The following is a 16008-nucleotide window of genomic DNA, read 5'->3' on the forward strand; positions in this document are numbered from 1 at the left end:
AGCAGTGGGATGCAGACCCCAATTTCTCCTAAAAAGACCAGACTTAATGGTCTGATTGAGACTAGAAGGACCCCGGAGGTCATGGTCCCCAGACCTTCTGTTAGCCCAAGACAGGAGCCATTCCCAAAGCCAACTCTTCAGACAGGGATTGGACCGGACTATCGGATAGAAAATGATATTGGTGAAGAATGAGCTTCTTGGATCAAGTAGACACATGAGAGTATGTTGGCATTTCCTGTCTGGAGGGGAGATGAGAGAGCAGAGGGTTTCAGAAGGGGGCCCAATGGACACACAAAAATAGAGTGGAGGGAAGAAGTGTGCTGTCTCTTTACGGGAAGAGCAATTAGGAGTATATAGAAAGGTATATACAAATTTTTGTATGAGAGACTGACTTGATTTGTTAACTTTCACTTAAAGCACAATAAAAATTAAAAAAAAAAATAGTGAAGGAACTTTCACAGCATTTTTCTAATAGCCTGTGTTTAAAAGCATTCTTTTCTAGCTCTGTCAGTGGTAACCGACAAATCATCTTCACTTAGGAATTGCAGAGGCTTTCAAATTCCATGCAAAAGGAAAGAATTACTACTGGAGGGGTCAGCTGTAAATAAGACCCTAAAGGCGTGCAGCTATGATGAATGCTATTAATGGTGCCACTTTATGCATGGCTTTCTGCTCACTAGTTTCTTGACACGTTCTAAAAAGAAAAGGGAAGGGGCATTTTACTAAGAGCTCTGTAGTGGTTTTGGGTTTGAAAAATTCAGTTATGTGCTCAACATCCAGCCAAACCCCCTCCGGAATTGTTCACATTGAATATATGATTAATGATTTCTGATGCCAATGAAAAGATTGTTTAGCTAGTATTTATGGATTCTCTTGACTTGCTAAAATAATTTGCTTTACTTACATGCCAAGCTTCAAAATTGCTTGAGGATTTTTCCCTTCTCTACTTAGGATCTTCTTATGTTCTTCCAATATTTTTCCTTAGTGTAAAAGCCATAACGATAAGCTTTGCTGTTTTAAAAAAACACAAGGAATATCAGGATATTGTTCTATTTTTCTGAAGTCTATTATTACACTTTCCAACATCTACTTTCAAAAATATAATTGAGTTTATATTTACCATACAATGTAAATATAATTATTTTCTCATTTGAGAGAAATATATTTTACAGTAAATATTAGCAATATGCAATATACCTTTTGATAAAAGCCAGAAGAATTAAAACAGTACAAATTCCAATTACATGTTCTATTTTTAATCTTCATATTTCATTTATTTCTGATTAGCCACATTTTCCTTTTTCTTTATTTCAATAGTTGTAAAAACTTTAATAAAATCTGAATTGTCACAACATAATCATTTTTTCCAATCGCATTTACCTTGTTCTAGATAAAAATTCAGACTGTTTGTTTTAAAACAGTTATTTTAGCTTCTAGGCTTCATTTGCTACCTGCGCACTGAAATTCACAACCATTAGCCCACCTTAAACAAAGTTATCTTTTCACTTATTTTTTTTTTTTTCCCCAAACATCCTCATATCCCAACCTGGGACATTCTTATGCCATTAAGGATTTTGATTACCTATAAAGCACTCCAAAATTTTCAGAAATATACTTTCTTTTATACCCTACTTAATCTAGTAGTAGAAACCCTGGTGGGTGCTAACCAAAAGGCCAGCAGTTCAAATCCACCAGGTGTTCCTTGGAAACTCTATGGGGCAGTTCTACTCTGTCCTATAGGGTCACTATAAGTCGGAATTGACCTGACAGTGATGGGTTTGCTTTGACTTTTTTAATCTAATAAACTACACATATGATTTTAAGTCTCTTCTGATGTTTTAAGGTTTTCATATGAATATTATGCAAATGGTCTGCCCAACTGTGAGCTGCTCGAAAGATAAAAACAAGTCAAGGAACATGTGACAGGCAACTATTAAGCCTATTAAGCTAAAAGTGTTAAGCCTAGAAGAATATTTATACAGACTGGCTTTTTGCACAATGGACTGAACAAAGGTACTGTAATTCACACAGAAGAAGATTTTTCTATGGGAACATTAATTAATCAGATTGAAAAGATGACAACCCAGGAATACAGTGAGTGTATTCTGTGGTATGGTAAGATGCCCTACACACACTTGTGTTCAACAGTATAGTAACACACACACACACACAGAACTGATAAGCGAATGAATGGTTTTAGAAAAAGCTGTCCTGTTTCCAGTTTAATCTAAAGAGAAAGGGGGAAAAAAAATGGATTCTCTAAAGATTCACTGCTAACTGCAAGTTTGGAAAATGAAAGGGAGCCATGGGAGGTGGTGAGGAAGCTACACAGAAGGGATGATTGAAACAAAACTTGAAAATACATTCCTGAGGTAAGAAGGGAACGGAAGATGTCAGAGGTACTCATTATGGAGTCAGTCTACTTCATAGTTTGCCAAGGACATGGGCAACTGTTACTTCTAAGAAAACATCTATTTCATCATAGAAGAACTGTAATTTGGCATGCTATAATTTGTTCTGGCCTACCGACTGCATGAATTTGTAGGTATGAGCACTAAAATCCAGTTATTCCAACAGGATTTCACAATTAACATTGCAACAACTATCTCTACATCAGTAAATGTATGTGTTTAACAAATACTACCAAAGGTAACAGGATCATTTGTAGGTATACAGCATGAAATAGGCAATACTAAATGCCAGTGTCTCCTTATTCTTGCCACAACCACCAGTACCACCAACTGCTGTGGGGTTGATTCCAACTCATGGCCACCATTCTCTCCTTTATCCTTAGGCACCTGGCAAGCACCCTTTCCCCTCTCTAGTCACCACTCCAAGGGAGATGTAACCAAGTGCAAATATGCGTGTGTGTTTCTCCTCCCACAGGTGTCTCTGTCCCCACAGGAAACAGAATGCACACCACGAATATTTGAGACTAACCAAATGCTATGTACAGAGGTTGAGATATTGAGATACAAAGGATTAGCAAACTTATTTTATACATTTGCTTTCAAGGAAGTTAAATACAAACACATAGAGAAAACTGAAATTGAACATGATTCTAAATTTATTATCATTTATTTATTTATTTTTAAGCAGATAAACACAATTCTAAGGAATTGCTGAAATGACCCAAGTCAAGAGCATAGGGAAGTGAGAAAATAAAATGCAGGTCTTGAAGTGGCGAAAATGCATTTTTTTGTGTGTTTTAATATTAGTGAAAATATATTTTCTCATTTGTTTTAGTATAGCTGTATAAAACCCAGAAAAAACCTGTGATTAATCTCTAGTCCTTGGAAAATGGTGCGGGCTCTGTTCAAAATATAGCTGAGCAGCCTGTTCCACTTTTAAAACATAACAAACACCGTAATACCTTACAACATGTTTTCCCCTGTCCCCTATTCAAAATAGGTGATCGAGAGCTTGACATGACTAACGCCATAAGGATGCTCTAAGTAATCTCTAAACAGTTTTTTATTGCACCAGCTGAACCGGTCTCTTCCAAAGGGGTGTGGAGCTATCTCAGCTCCTGTGGCCTTGGTCTTTCTTCTTTTTTTATTCTCTTGAGAAATGGCCTTCAGCCTGCGAAGAGACAGGAAGGCCTTCTGGCATTTTTAATCTGCAACTTTCTTTCTTGCTCCCTGTCTCAGCCACAGTGGACTTGGCAAACAGTTCCACTAGCTGAGAGATTCTTATGTGAGTTTTTCAGCCTGTTACAAATATACTGATTAGAGTCTGGATGCCTGATATGCATATCTTTAGTTTATTTTTTAGTTTAGTAAAGAGTTTTTTTGTAGTTGTTTTGTGACGTATAAGACTACATACTCAAAACATTAGGTAACCCTGATCTTCCCCATATAAAACCCTCCCATCAACCCTTTAGGGTAGACAGAATTTGAGAGAAATTTAACTCCCTCTGTCTCTTAAATACTGGTATTCAATAAAGCCCTCTTACTGCTTACCTCTTCTTGTCTCAGTATTGGCTTTGTAGCAGGCGGCTCGAACCTGCGATTTGCGGTAACAGTCTTGAATAGACAAAGAGTAATGGATTAATTTCTGCTGGGGTTCAACATGCTATGCCATAGCAAAAAAAAAAAAAACAAAAAGAATTATGCTGAGTCTCAATTTTATCAGATCCCTTTCATTTTCTAAGCCTACATATTAAACTAAATTGTTAGCAGCTGGCTGTCCACCTAAACCTTGCTAAACTCCTGTAAGCTATTGCATAGCTTCTTAAAGTCTGCCCCAGTGTGCACCACATTACTGTTGGGGGACAAAGAAAAAACTTCCCAGAGTGCTTTACTTCAGTTGTTCAAATTCATCTTCAGAAACCTAAGCATCGTTTCTCTTAAACACTGTATTCTATATTACTTAAGCAAAGGAAAGTTTCCTCCCAAAACTATCTTGAGTTCCGTTCGCTCTGGTACAATTTTTTTGTGAATCCCATGGCCTTTGTCCACCTCGACTTAGGCCATCCCTGCCCATAGAAGGCTGGAAGAAACCATATGAACATGTATGATTTTAATTGCTACACATCACATGCTTGCTCGTTTGTAGAATTTATACGTACACAATCCCATTATGGGATCGTGGATCTTTTCTCCTTCTGGAAGTCCTTCGGTTTTCCCAATATGCCCATGATTTAAATTTCCTGCTCGCGTGTGTCTAAATGGCACCCAGATGGCTTACAACTAGAAATAAAAACTGGGATTTTTCTTAAAACAAGCAAAGAAACTCAACCAATGGGGTCACAGTCTCAAATTTGAATAAATATTGGTGAAATCGACAACATGAAACATATTTTATGAATTAGACAATTTTTTTTCTTTCTCCCCTACCCTCACTCCCACTCCTTCCCCAGGGATTGTCTCTTCCTTCTAATAAAATCGCCTGGACTTAAAAAATTTTGGTTCAGCTTGCCTCTTCCTTCTTTTTGCCCAGTTAAAAAGATGGATGAGGGAAAAAGCAAAGTTTGGGGCCTGACTTTTCCCATTTTGCAACTTTCATTTCCTGAAAATATTGGATAATTAATAAATTGCATGTTGTAAGGCCCCCTCATTTGAAATGCATTTGGGAAAAAAATACTCCTTGTGTCCACTGAGTAATGGCTTAAACGAAAGAACACGTTCTAAAGAATGCTTTACCTCAATGCATAAAACACGTTGAATATTCATGATTTTAATTGCTATCCATCATGTGCATGCTGGTTTGTACAATTATGTACATATTTAAAGGAAAAGCGATGACTCTGACTCTCTAACCTTATTCGTGAAGAGCCAAGCCCTCGAAGATTTCTATTAACTCGAGATGAAAATTTATAAAAATCCTTTGGAAAAAAATCTTAGTATTCTGTATATGGTAAATGGCATATACGTGTGTTGGTGACATAACGATACCGTAGGGTCGCTCTGAGTCGGGATCTACTCGAGGGCAACGGGTTTGGTTTTTATAGTGTGTTACTCTTGGATTAAAAGGGAATATTGATGATTTCTTAAGACTGTCTCTTTACTAAATAGTTATTTCAGAACTGGGAAATGCAGCTATTATGATTGTTGTTTACAAAAAAACAAATGTTAATGTAACATTATATGAGGAATTAAAGGAAAAATGTCAAACAGGCCGAGACATCCAAAATACACTTAGCTGTTTGCTTTTACTACGCTGACTTTCACTCTCCAGCCTTCCGCTTCCAAAACCAAGTGTGTTTGTGTGTTAGGCTAAAAATAGCCATCCAAGCCTAACAACTAGCTTCTGATTGGCTCGGAACAAAAGCTACTCAACCAATGAGCGCTTCTGGGAACAAAAGCAATTCTTTTGTGTGCGAGTTGCTCAACCCACGTCAAAACAGCTTCAGGCTGTAGAAATGATTTTGGTTGAGATTTAACAAGGTAATAATGCATTTCAGCCCTCTGAAAGGTTTGAAGCAGAACAAAGGGGGCAGTGAAATCTACAAAACAAATGAAGCTCTTAGGCTTTCAAGGGATGAATCATGCGGGTGCCTGAGCTACACACATTTGCAGGCTCAGAAAAAGAAAGCGCTAGAATTTTTTTTTTCCTTTCTTCCTGAGATTTTAACTTATTTTCCAAGCGTTTTCTCTACCCAAGGCAAAAACGATCAAAGGCGTTATATTCCGACTATGCACAAAGTTTGTTATCATGCAGATTTACTGATGAATAGAATAACTGACACGATTCTTTTAAATCGCACCAAGAGAAAACAAGCCTTCTGTGCCATAGATAGTAGGTCGTAAAGCTCCTAAAACTTAGGGCTTTGGCTTCTGGGCACCAAAAAGAGCCCACGTTCTCAAAGAAAAGACGGTTCTTGATTAATGCTGTGATAGCTCACACGAGAAGCAAAATAAAGCGAAGCACAACCGGAGGCACGACAGCTTTAGATTGTGGCCGCTCAGGACGTTGTGCCTGTAGGGGGTGCTGCTGCACAGCCCACGGTCCTTTTCGGGCTCTTTCCTACCTTCATCTCAAGTGAAAGAAGAAAATGGTCTCGTTAAGTGCCTTTCAGGTAGGACAAAAGGGAGTCGGGAGTCAGTGTTCAAAACCCGTAAGCGTGGTTTATGGTCATCCCTCTGGGACAAGGCGTCCGTAACAATACAGATTACTTCACGTGAAACTGCAACGCCGTAAAGGACAAAATGTTGCTACAGTAACCTCTGGAATTGTTGCATAACACAGAGAGCCCATAAACAATTTCCCGGCTTGAAACTGGCTTTTTTTGAAGAAGTGACAATTAAAAGATGATGTGACGCTTTATACGCTCCAAGTTTTTAGGAAAGGCACAAAGGCACATACTTCAACCTCTTGTATAACCAGCTACTGGAAATCTATGTATACGGTATGTTACAGAACATTGTTGGCAAAGAAATGGAAATAACAAATACATTATTTACATATTCTGTTCCTAGAGACCCAGGGGTTTAAACATTTTTTCTTTTTGCTCTTGAATATCACTTTTTCAACTGATTAGTAAATGCGTAAATAAAGCCTTAATTTAGCTTTATTCCTGGTGCGGCATGTAGGACCTATGAAATTCAAACATCTCAGTAAAATGGAAATGTATTTTTATTATCTGATCAGGTGTAATCAAGAAGCAGTATTTCTTTAAAGACTTACCTGTTTAAGCAAAGCATAGTCTGCCATATAATAATTGCTTTTGTTAATTATAGGTCCTGACTGCATTTATGAGCCTGTTATAGATCTTTGCTGTAAAATGTGGGTAGGGATGTTAAAGGGGGTTGCTGAGAGGAGTATCATATTCACCTAAGAATACAAAGACTGATAGAGTAGTATACCTTTTTTCCTACTACATTCACTTTATAATAGTGTCTTGGCAAAAAAGGAAAAGAAAAAGAAAAAAGGAAACACTCACCTAGGAACCATTTTCCTAAACAACTAGATAGATCCCCAAGGACTGTGTATATGTAATTTTCAACAGGCAATGTCTGGAAAGAATGCAGGTTTTGTTCCCTTGAAGTACTTTTGTGAGTTTTATAGCTGTGGCTTTATTGTGTTGGCCTACAGCCAATTAAAGGAATGTATCACCAAATGCATAACTGCAGCAACCCATGAGGGATTGTCCAGTGGTTAGTTTCAGAAGCAGGGTGGACTGGGTGCAGTGGAAGAGGCCCAGAGCTGTGAGGGCTGTACCTGCCTTATCTCTCTCCATGCCTGTCTCCCTGCTGAATTGTTCAAATCCCAGCTCAACAGCTACTCCTGTGCCATCATCAGGCTGCTCAGTGAGGGAAAGAGAGATGGGAAGAAGGAAAGCAAACTTCCTCTCCCATCTGTTGGTGCAGCTTTGTGAACCTGGAGTGAAAAGGACACAGGAAGCTGCCTCCCTCACCTCCTTAGAATCCTAAGGTGTCCCTCGTAGGAAATCAAGCTCTCTTAACACAAGGCTTTCCTAAATGGTGCAAACGGTTTGTGTTCTACCACTAACCAAAAGGTTGGTGGTTCAAATCCACCCAGCTGTGCCGTGGAAGAAAGCCCTGGCTCTCTACATCCATAAGATTACAGCCATTGAAAATCCTAAGGACGGCAGTTCTGTTTTGAAACATGAGCTCATCATGAATTGGAAATGACTCAATGGGTTGTTGTTTTGTTTTGTTTCTTTCCACAACTGATTATAATATGAAGCTTTACACAGGTGTCTGTATAAAATGTATGTGTTTTATTACTATTCCCAAATTTTCCGTTGTGTCCATATGCAGTCCTCACCCTTCCTTTCCATTCCAGGGGGTAACAAGCTCTATGCCTTAAAGTTCATCCTTCCAGAGTAGAAAATGTAAGGAAAGAAGCAGAAGACAGAAAGTCTTCCTGGATTTTGTTTCCAGGCCTACACTAATAATTTAGGGAAGACATAGAATGGCTTGTAGAAGCCAGGGGTGAAGAAGCTTTCTCCAGAGGAGAGAGAGTCGCAATGGCTGTGGGCCTCAGAGCAGTGGAACCAAAGTCTTGGTCCCTCGCCAAATACTGTAGAGGCAGGATGGCCACACAGACCAACACTGGGAGCTCAGAGGAGCCAGGTGGGTGTAGGGAGATGGGAGCACATCCATATTCCCAACTTTACCCGAGTGTCCCACCTGACAATGCAATACGAGCACCTGAGAGTTTCCAAATCCCAAGAGCATCTCGTAAATAATGAGAAAGTCAGAAATGCTTATGTTATCTGAGAGATGACAGCCTTTTTCCTTACTTTCAGGAAGATTTAAGCCTCCCAGTCTCTGGTGCTATTTTGGAAAGGCTAGAGGGATCCTTGACAAGATGGTGGATTTGGGTCTTGGGTTTAAAATTAGGTTAATTTAGGGGAAAACAATGCAAAAGCCGTTTTTTGCACATCTGAGATTCAAATCATACAAAAATCATGCTTTTATATTTTCCAACAACTTTGTTTTCCATTATATCATTTGATTCCCAGTACAATCCCAAGAAGGAATTAGGACAGGTATTTATCATTTAGTGTTCACAAAGCAAGCTGTTTTCAATTTATGTTTTTCTTCACAGCACTCTCTGGGATTTGTCATTATTATAATCTCCATTTAACAAACATTTTAAAGGGTTTATAAACAGTAAGTTAAGGGATTTGGCAAAAAATCATTCAGGCTTTGTCTCTTGTGCCAAAACAAAATTGACAGTTGAGGTACTCTCCTGAGTAATTTTATTACAAAATCCTCCTCTTGTCAGAATTACCTGTATCACTCAAGTTTTCTTACTCATTTTGGAAACAGAATCACAGCCTCTGGAAAGAGCACTGGCTTGGAAATTAAATTCTGTGATTTAACTGTTGCGTAAGGGCTTAGGATTTAGCTAGTTCTGGATGCCAGGGAAAGATTGATTGTAGCTAGCCAGCCAGAGGATGAAGGCTGAGGGATATGAAAGACAAGTGATTACAGCCATGCAATGCATGAAGAGACTTGGTCACCAGAACTGGAAGGCTGGTAATTGTAGGCTACGTGACATTAGGGATAGAGAAGGAATATAGAACCTGAAGAGTCACAGGTAGAACTAGAACCACAGGTAGAGCTACAATGGTAGTGAGAAATCTTGGTTCCAAATAATCTGAGTAGTTAGAAATCCAGAACCTGACAAAGGGAATCGAGGCACCAATAATGAAGGAGAGTTGATATTAAGGAAAGGATTATTTCTTAGGAACTAATGTCCAATAGCAAACAGCTGTGGTTTCTCAGTTCTAGATCAGGAATTGTAAATGAATAACAGTTGTAATGCTGTTCTTTCTTTTCTATTTGCCACTTTAATATCATCAATGGATGAATTACCCTGTTTTCTGGAAAGCCTGAAAGCAGCTAGGGAATCATTCTCAATACAATGCCCCAAGCAACCACAGCACGGCAATCAGAATTGCAATTTTTGGTCTATATCAAGCAAACAAGGTAATTTAGCCTATTGAAAAATGAGAAGTATGGTGTTACAGGGTAGGGTAACTATACCCATCCCATTGCCATTGATAGACATCCCATATTTTCCAGAATAGTCCTGGTTTACATCTCTTGTTGCAGCAGAATTCTTAATAGCACCCCTTTCAGTCTTAAAAGTGTCCCAGCATGGATTATAAACTATATGGTTCCTCTACTTAGGGGGTAAATAGCAAGGCATCCAAGGTGCTATTTTCTGACCTGTCATGTAATCTTAAGGCTGTGTGAAAACTGTTAGTTAAGTTGGTAAAGGAAACAGGCACCCTGGGTATTTGGTACCTAGGAGATAGCATTCATTACATGCACAGCCATGATAGCTGTGTGAAGTCTGAATCTCAGATTCTCTTCTAAGGGGAATGGACACCTACATCCAAACTAAAATGGAGTATGCAATGGTCTAAGAGTTACTCTATGTGTTTTGTGTGCCTTTGGACCAGGGGCTCTAAATGAGATGTGGCAAAGAATATTTGATCGAACTGCTGGATAAATTTCAAGTGATATTACTATCAGGTTTGCTCATGCATTCATTCTCTGAACACATATTTATATAATGCTTGTGAAAGAAGAGCTATTATGTCCTGCCACTGCTTTGTTTCCTCCCCCTGTGGCAGACATCACTAACTGATCACAGAACTCTTTCCCACTCAGAAGAGGCTCAACCTCAGAACCCTTCTCCATAAGTGCTCCTGGCAGCCACGTGAGTTAAATGGAATTGACACCAGAGCTGAAGCTGATTTTCTGTCCATCCCTGGCCTGCTAGATGTAAGGTACTGTCCTAGGAGTTGGAAATACAGAGAAGCATATGAAACCACCATTGCTTCTGAGAGGGTTTCAGTCTATAGAAGGAGCAGATACATCAATCACTAATTGCAGTGGGAGAAGGACTTAGGGGTCTTGCAGAGCAGGTATCAAACACACCATTGTCAACTGACAATGGACCTGAGTGCAAAATGCTAGAGGTTTATGGCTGAGACTCAGACAGTCCAAGGAAAACTTTGCGATGGAAAGATTTTTAAATTGAAACTTGAAGAATAACTAGGAATGATAGGACCAAGAAGAGGTAAGAGAGTTCAAAGCAGAAGAAACAGCATATGCAAAGGCCTGGCAGAACAGGGCAAGTGGGAGTAGAATGAGGTGGGACATGGGGGTGAGGAGGTGGAAGATGCATGCTGGTACAGAAGGATTTGATTAAAAGGGTTGGTGCAAGATACAAATTAGAGCTACATCCAGATTAAAAGCAACCCACTGAAAAGTAGAACTACCACCCATCTGTCAGTTTGTCATACTGTGGTGGCTTGCATGTTGCTGTAATGCTAGAAAGTTATGTCACCAGTATTTCAAATACCAGCATGGTCACCTATGGTCTACAGGTTTCAGTGGAGCTTCCAGACTAAGACAGTTTAGGAAGAAAGGGCTGTCAAACTACTTCCAAAAATCAGCCAGTGAAAAGCTTACAAATCACAACAAAACATTGTCCGACTTGCTTGCTTTGGACATGCCATCAGCAGGGATCAATAGCTAGAGGAGGACATCCTGTTTGGTGAAGTGGAGGGACAGCAAGGGTGAGGGAGACCCTAGGTGAGATGAATTGGCATAATAGGTGCAATGATGGACCTGAACATGCCAGCAATCGTGAGGATGATAAAGGACCAGGCAACGTTTCGTTTTGTTGTACATGGGATCGCCATGAGTTGGAGTCCTCTTGCTGGTAGCTATCATTGTCTATCTAAGAAGTAAAATATTCACCAATTAATTAAGATTCTGCCTACACATCAAACTGTTTTGATGGAATCTTCTTTACTGAATTAAACAATAAACAGTTCATGAAATCATGCTTCCCCCATTTTGGCTGAATGTAGCCACAGATACAGATTTCATTCTTTCTTGTTTAGCCTTTTGCCTATTTCTTCTCAAACTTCCATGTTATATAAATATCAAACCTCCCTGTCTTTCCTGATATATCAGTCAGGTTTTTATGTTTGTCTGTTTTTATGTTTTTCATCCTATGGACATGCCACCTTTAGCTGCCATATCTGCAACTAAAATCTGAAATGTGTATGTTAAGTACAAAGGTGGAAAACCAATGTGGCATTTTAGCATGCAGAAGGCTTAATTTTGTACATGCCCCATGCTAATATTCTCACTCATAAACCCATAGGCCCTTCAGCTCCATCTTCAGACTGTTTTATAGAGCTTCATTCTTTGGAATCAATCCATAGCTGAACTTGTCTTTTTTGGTAGAATTTATTTGACTCTGTGGACTCATCCGTAAAATGGACCATGAAGTGTATCTACCTTATACAGTCAGCTTTGAGTTCTAAACTGCCTATTCCTCCAGCCTAACACACCCAGAATTACCTTCTAGAACACCTAGAGAAATTCCCTTAATCTCTAATATCCCAATCACCTTTTGGTTTCTTCTTTGTTGCCTCAAATGTTTGCCCTCTTTAGATTTATTTTTTCTTTCATAAATCATAAATGTCTTGGAATAATTGAGCATATGCTTCTAGGAAACTATTCATCATTCTGGGTTCATTTATTTTTAACTCAATTTCCATTGAGGCAAAAATAACATCTTTGAACCTGTCTATAAATATAATATAGTTTGTACATTTAGAGGTAGTTTTCTCAAGAAAAATATTAAAAAATACGTCTCAGTTCTTTTTTTCTTTTTTAAATCGAGGCAAAAGGTTGTTCTTTTCCAGCGATACTCCTCTGATGGTTATAACTGATACGAAAACCTCAAAATATTTTGGGTTTGGCTCAGATAAGCATCTGTGACTTTGAATATTATTCCAAACTTTTGAGTCCATAAATTAAAAATGTATGAGCAAATGGTTCATGCCAGATTTTTGCTTTCAGATACAATCAGCCCCAGCAACAAAGCATGTGAATGACAAATGTAATATAAAATTTATCTGACCTATAGGCAGCCTCACGCTTATATCTTTTCCAAGAGTTTATATGTAATTTACTTAGAACCCAGACTCACTTATTCACTGAAACAGTGCCATACAGTGGCTGATGTTTTGGAAGTAGATAACCAGACCATTCTTCTAAGGCATCTGTGGATGTACTGGAACCTCCAACCCTGTGGCTAGCAACCAAGCATGTTAACCATTTGCACCACCATGGACTACAGGTAGTACTTAGACATATTAAATTTGGTCCTAACCTAGGTCACAAGGTTTTAAACTGTGTGTGTGGGAGGAGGGGTAAATAGGAAGCCGTTTTTATCTGACGAAAAAAAAAACAAACTACACTGTGTTAAAAGTTTACTTGTCCTTTCAGGAAAGAATTATCTAACTCAGATTATTCAGAAACCTCTTACATTGTTTTTCTTGTTTGATGTTTGAAGGGATAAATAACTTTGCTATCAACTGTAATTTCATACGTAGATAATTAATGGCTTTTGTGATTATCAAATTGATATATTACTGAGAAACAGTGTGAAATACTGTGTGAAATTCTACGCTATCTGCTATGATCTGATTTGTTCTATAAGTACAGATTTATTAATTACCACTCGAGTTATAATCATTATCCCCTTATGATTGTAATTAGTTGGGGGTTCATTTATTTTTTAGCATTTTAGAGTATTCTTAAATGAAGGAAAAATTGCTTGCCATGAAAGAAAATGAGTGTTTTCTTTCATGAAGATAGAGTTTGAAGAGATTTACAATGAAATAAAATTCTCAAGGCAACAAAAATAGTAGCCTTTTGAAATGCTTTATTACTTCTAAATGCCCCTATTACATATTTTAAAATTGTTTATAGAGCTATTATGTTTTAAATAAATAAACTTTCTAGAACAGTCTTCATAAAACACCTTTGAAGTTAGAAATATCATGGAATAGCAAGGTAGTTTAGGTAAAAAATGAATTTGAAATTGTCATTATTTCGTGATTTTGTGATTTTTAACATTAAAACTCTGTATTTTTTATGCGTGGCAAAGCCAAGTTTTTACTGATTACTTCGTTCTGGCACTAAAAAAAAAAATAATAAGTTGATAAACTTATACAATACCCTCAACTCAACTCAAACCTTAGTTATTATATTAGTCAGCTCTTGGTGCAGGATCAAACACAAATCACTAAAATATCAGTGTATCATGACACAAACATTTATTTTTGCTATGTTGCATGAGGATTGGCTGCAGCTCTACTGGGCTCACTTGAGCTTGGCTGGATCTTGCTACTCATGTCTTATTATTCTGGGACCTAGACTGGAGAAGCATCACTCTCTGGGACGTGCCAGTTTCATGGTGGAGAGCAGAAACTCAAGCATGGACAGTCTGATGCAAACTGTTGATAATACATGCCATCAACTCAGCCACCTCTGATTTCAGCAGTTTTGAGTATGCTGACAGCATCACAACTCAAGCACTGGCCATGCTACTCTCAGCCTTTCTGACTCAAGGCTTTTTCTATAGCCTCTGGTGTCTACTTAGACTCCTCATAAATTCTGCACACAAAAGCTTTGTCTCCAAGCCGGTGTTTCGGCTTCAGCCTTCAGTAGGTCATTTCAGTACTCTACCTGGCCACTGTGGACACACTGTTGATATGCCATTGTGCCTGTTTTGGAGTGGCCAATGATGAAGACTGACCAATGTTAACTGGCTAGGTTTTTTTTTTTTCCCCTCCACTTAGTTGTCTAGTGCCTTTTCTGTGGTGAATGTACTCTAGTAGAAATGAATATGTGATTGAAAAAAAAAAATCTCTACACTTTGTCGAATCTCATGTATCCATCAATACCCATCTACACAAGATCTTTTTTCATCTGATCTCCCAATTTTTTTCTAACCAGGTCCCTGACCAGCTCACCAGCCTATTGGCCCTTGAAAATGAATCCATATACATTCATACCTCAGGCCACTTCTCTTTCTTCATAAAGTGGATGACTAAGTGCATCATTTGAAGCTCTGCCTACTGGGAAATTTCTAGCTCCATTTTATTTCAAGGCTGTTCCTGATAGTGGTTATAATGTAGTCACCATCTATTTTCAGCTTATACCGGTATACCATGCCAACACATTCATAAATCAAATTCAGTATTCTCCTTGCCACTTCAGCTGGTCTTACAGGACTCCTACATATGATCTTAAGGTACATTCTCAGGGAGGGACACTGGTTCATCAAGGGTGTGATAGTGTAGGAGACTGGATTACCTGTCCATGCAACTTACTCACATTCTGGTTCTCCTTGGCTGCATCTTAGATGTATCATTTCCATTTTATGATAGATCGTTTCTGGCTCCATCTGATTCAGAAAGTTCAGAGTGCGTGGCCATTTGTTAAAATATTCCATCTCTACCAGTGCCCAGTAACATGGCAGGAACTGTTGCTTAAAAGCTTTATAATTCTCTCCTGCAGACGGCCTGGCCTTGATCCAGAATCTCAGAGGCCAATGGTGTGACTCTCCCACTGGGCCTTGGTACCTACTCCAAACTTTGCCTTTTCCCATAAATGACACCTCCATAGGGTCTGCTGGATCATATGGTCCAAGCAGCAGTTCTGTTTGCACTGAAGCCTGGACCTGCAACACAGACTTTTCCTGCTCCAAGCCTCACTCAAACCTGGCAGTCTTTCGATTCACACATTATATGATCCAGTCATTTTTAAGTGTGGAATGTGTCACCTACAGAGTCTGAAGAGGTCTACCATGTTTTGAGCATCCTTCTTTGTGGTAGGGATGCAAGGTAAATCAATCTTCTACTTTGGAAGAGACGGCCAAGTACATTGAGGTCTTGGAACACTGAAAATCTTAACAGGAATGGCAGGTCCCTGATTCTTTGTAGGTTATGTCTTCTTTAGAATACATGTGTCCCACCAAGGCTTCAAGCCTGCTAGTCAATTCTTTCTTATACTGCCTAATTAACTTCTCTTGAGTGTAATGGAACACTGTAATGTTCTGTGAAATGCCCCGATGGTTCACATCTCTTTGAACTATATTGTGTCAGAGAGTAAAGCCAAGTGCCAAAAGTGTAAATGTATGTTGTTCTAGTTTCCATGTGAATGCAAAGTCTGTAATTCTCTTTTCTGATTGGTATAGAACCCCCTCCCC

The 16008-nt window shown here is 38.8% G+C and overlaps 1 long non-coding RNA gene across 2 annotated transcripts; it reads right to left on the minus strand.

The window, feature by feature from the left end:
* Positions 1–913: 913 nt before the first annotated feature.
* On the minus strand, positions 914–6589 carry LOC126075865 (uncharacterized). 2 transcript variants are annotated; one of them, XR_007517303.1, is made up of 3 exons: positions 6473–6589; positions 3963–4025; positions 914–1011 (listed from the first exon to the last, which is right to left on the minus strand). It is a non-coding gene; the product is annotated as an uncharacterized LOC126075865 (long non-coding RNA). The 2 variants fall into 2 exon arrangements; XR_007517304.1 differs by having other exon boundaries at positions 3963–4074.
* Between the last annotated feature and the right edge of the window lie 9419 nt (positions 6590–16008).

Source organism: Elephas maximus, chromosome 4 (genome assembly GCF_024166365.1).
Source record: "Elephas maximus indicus isolate mEleMax1 chromosome 4, mEleMax1 primary haplotype, whole genome shotgun sequence".
Lineage (NCBI taxonomy): Eukaryota > Metazoa > Chordata > Mammalia > Proboscidea > Elephantidae > Elephas > Elephas maximus.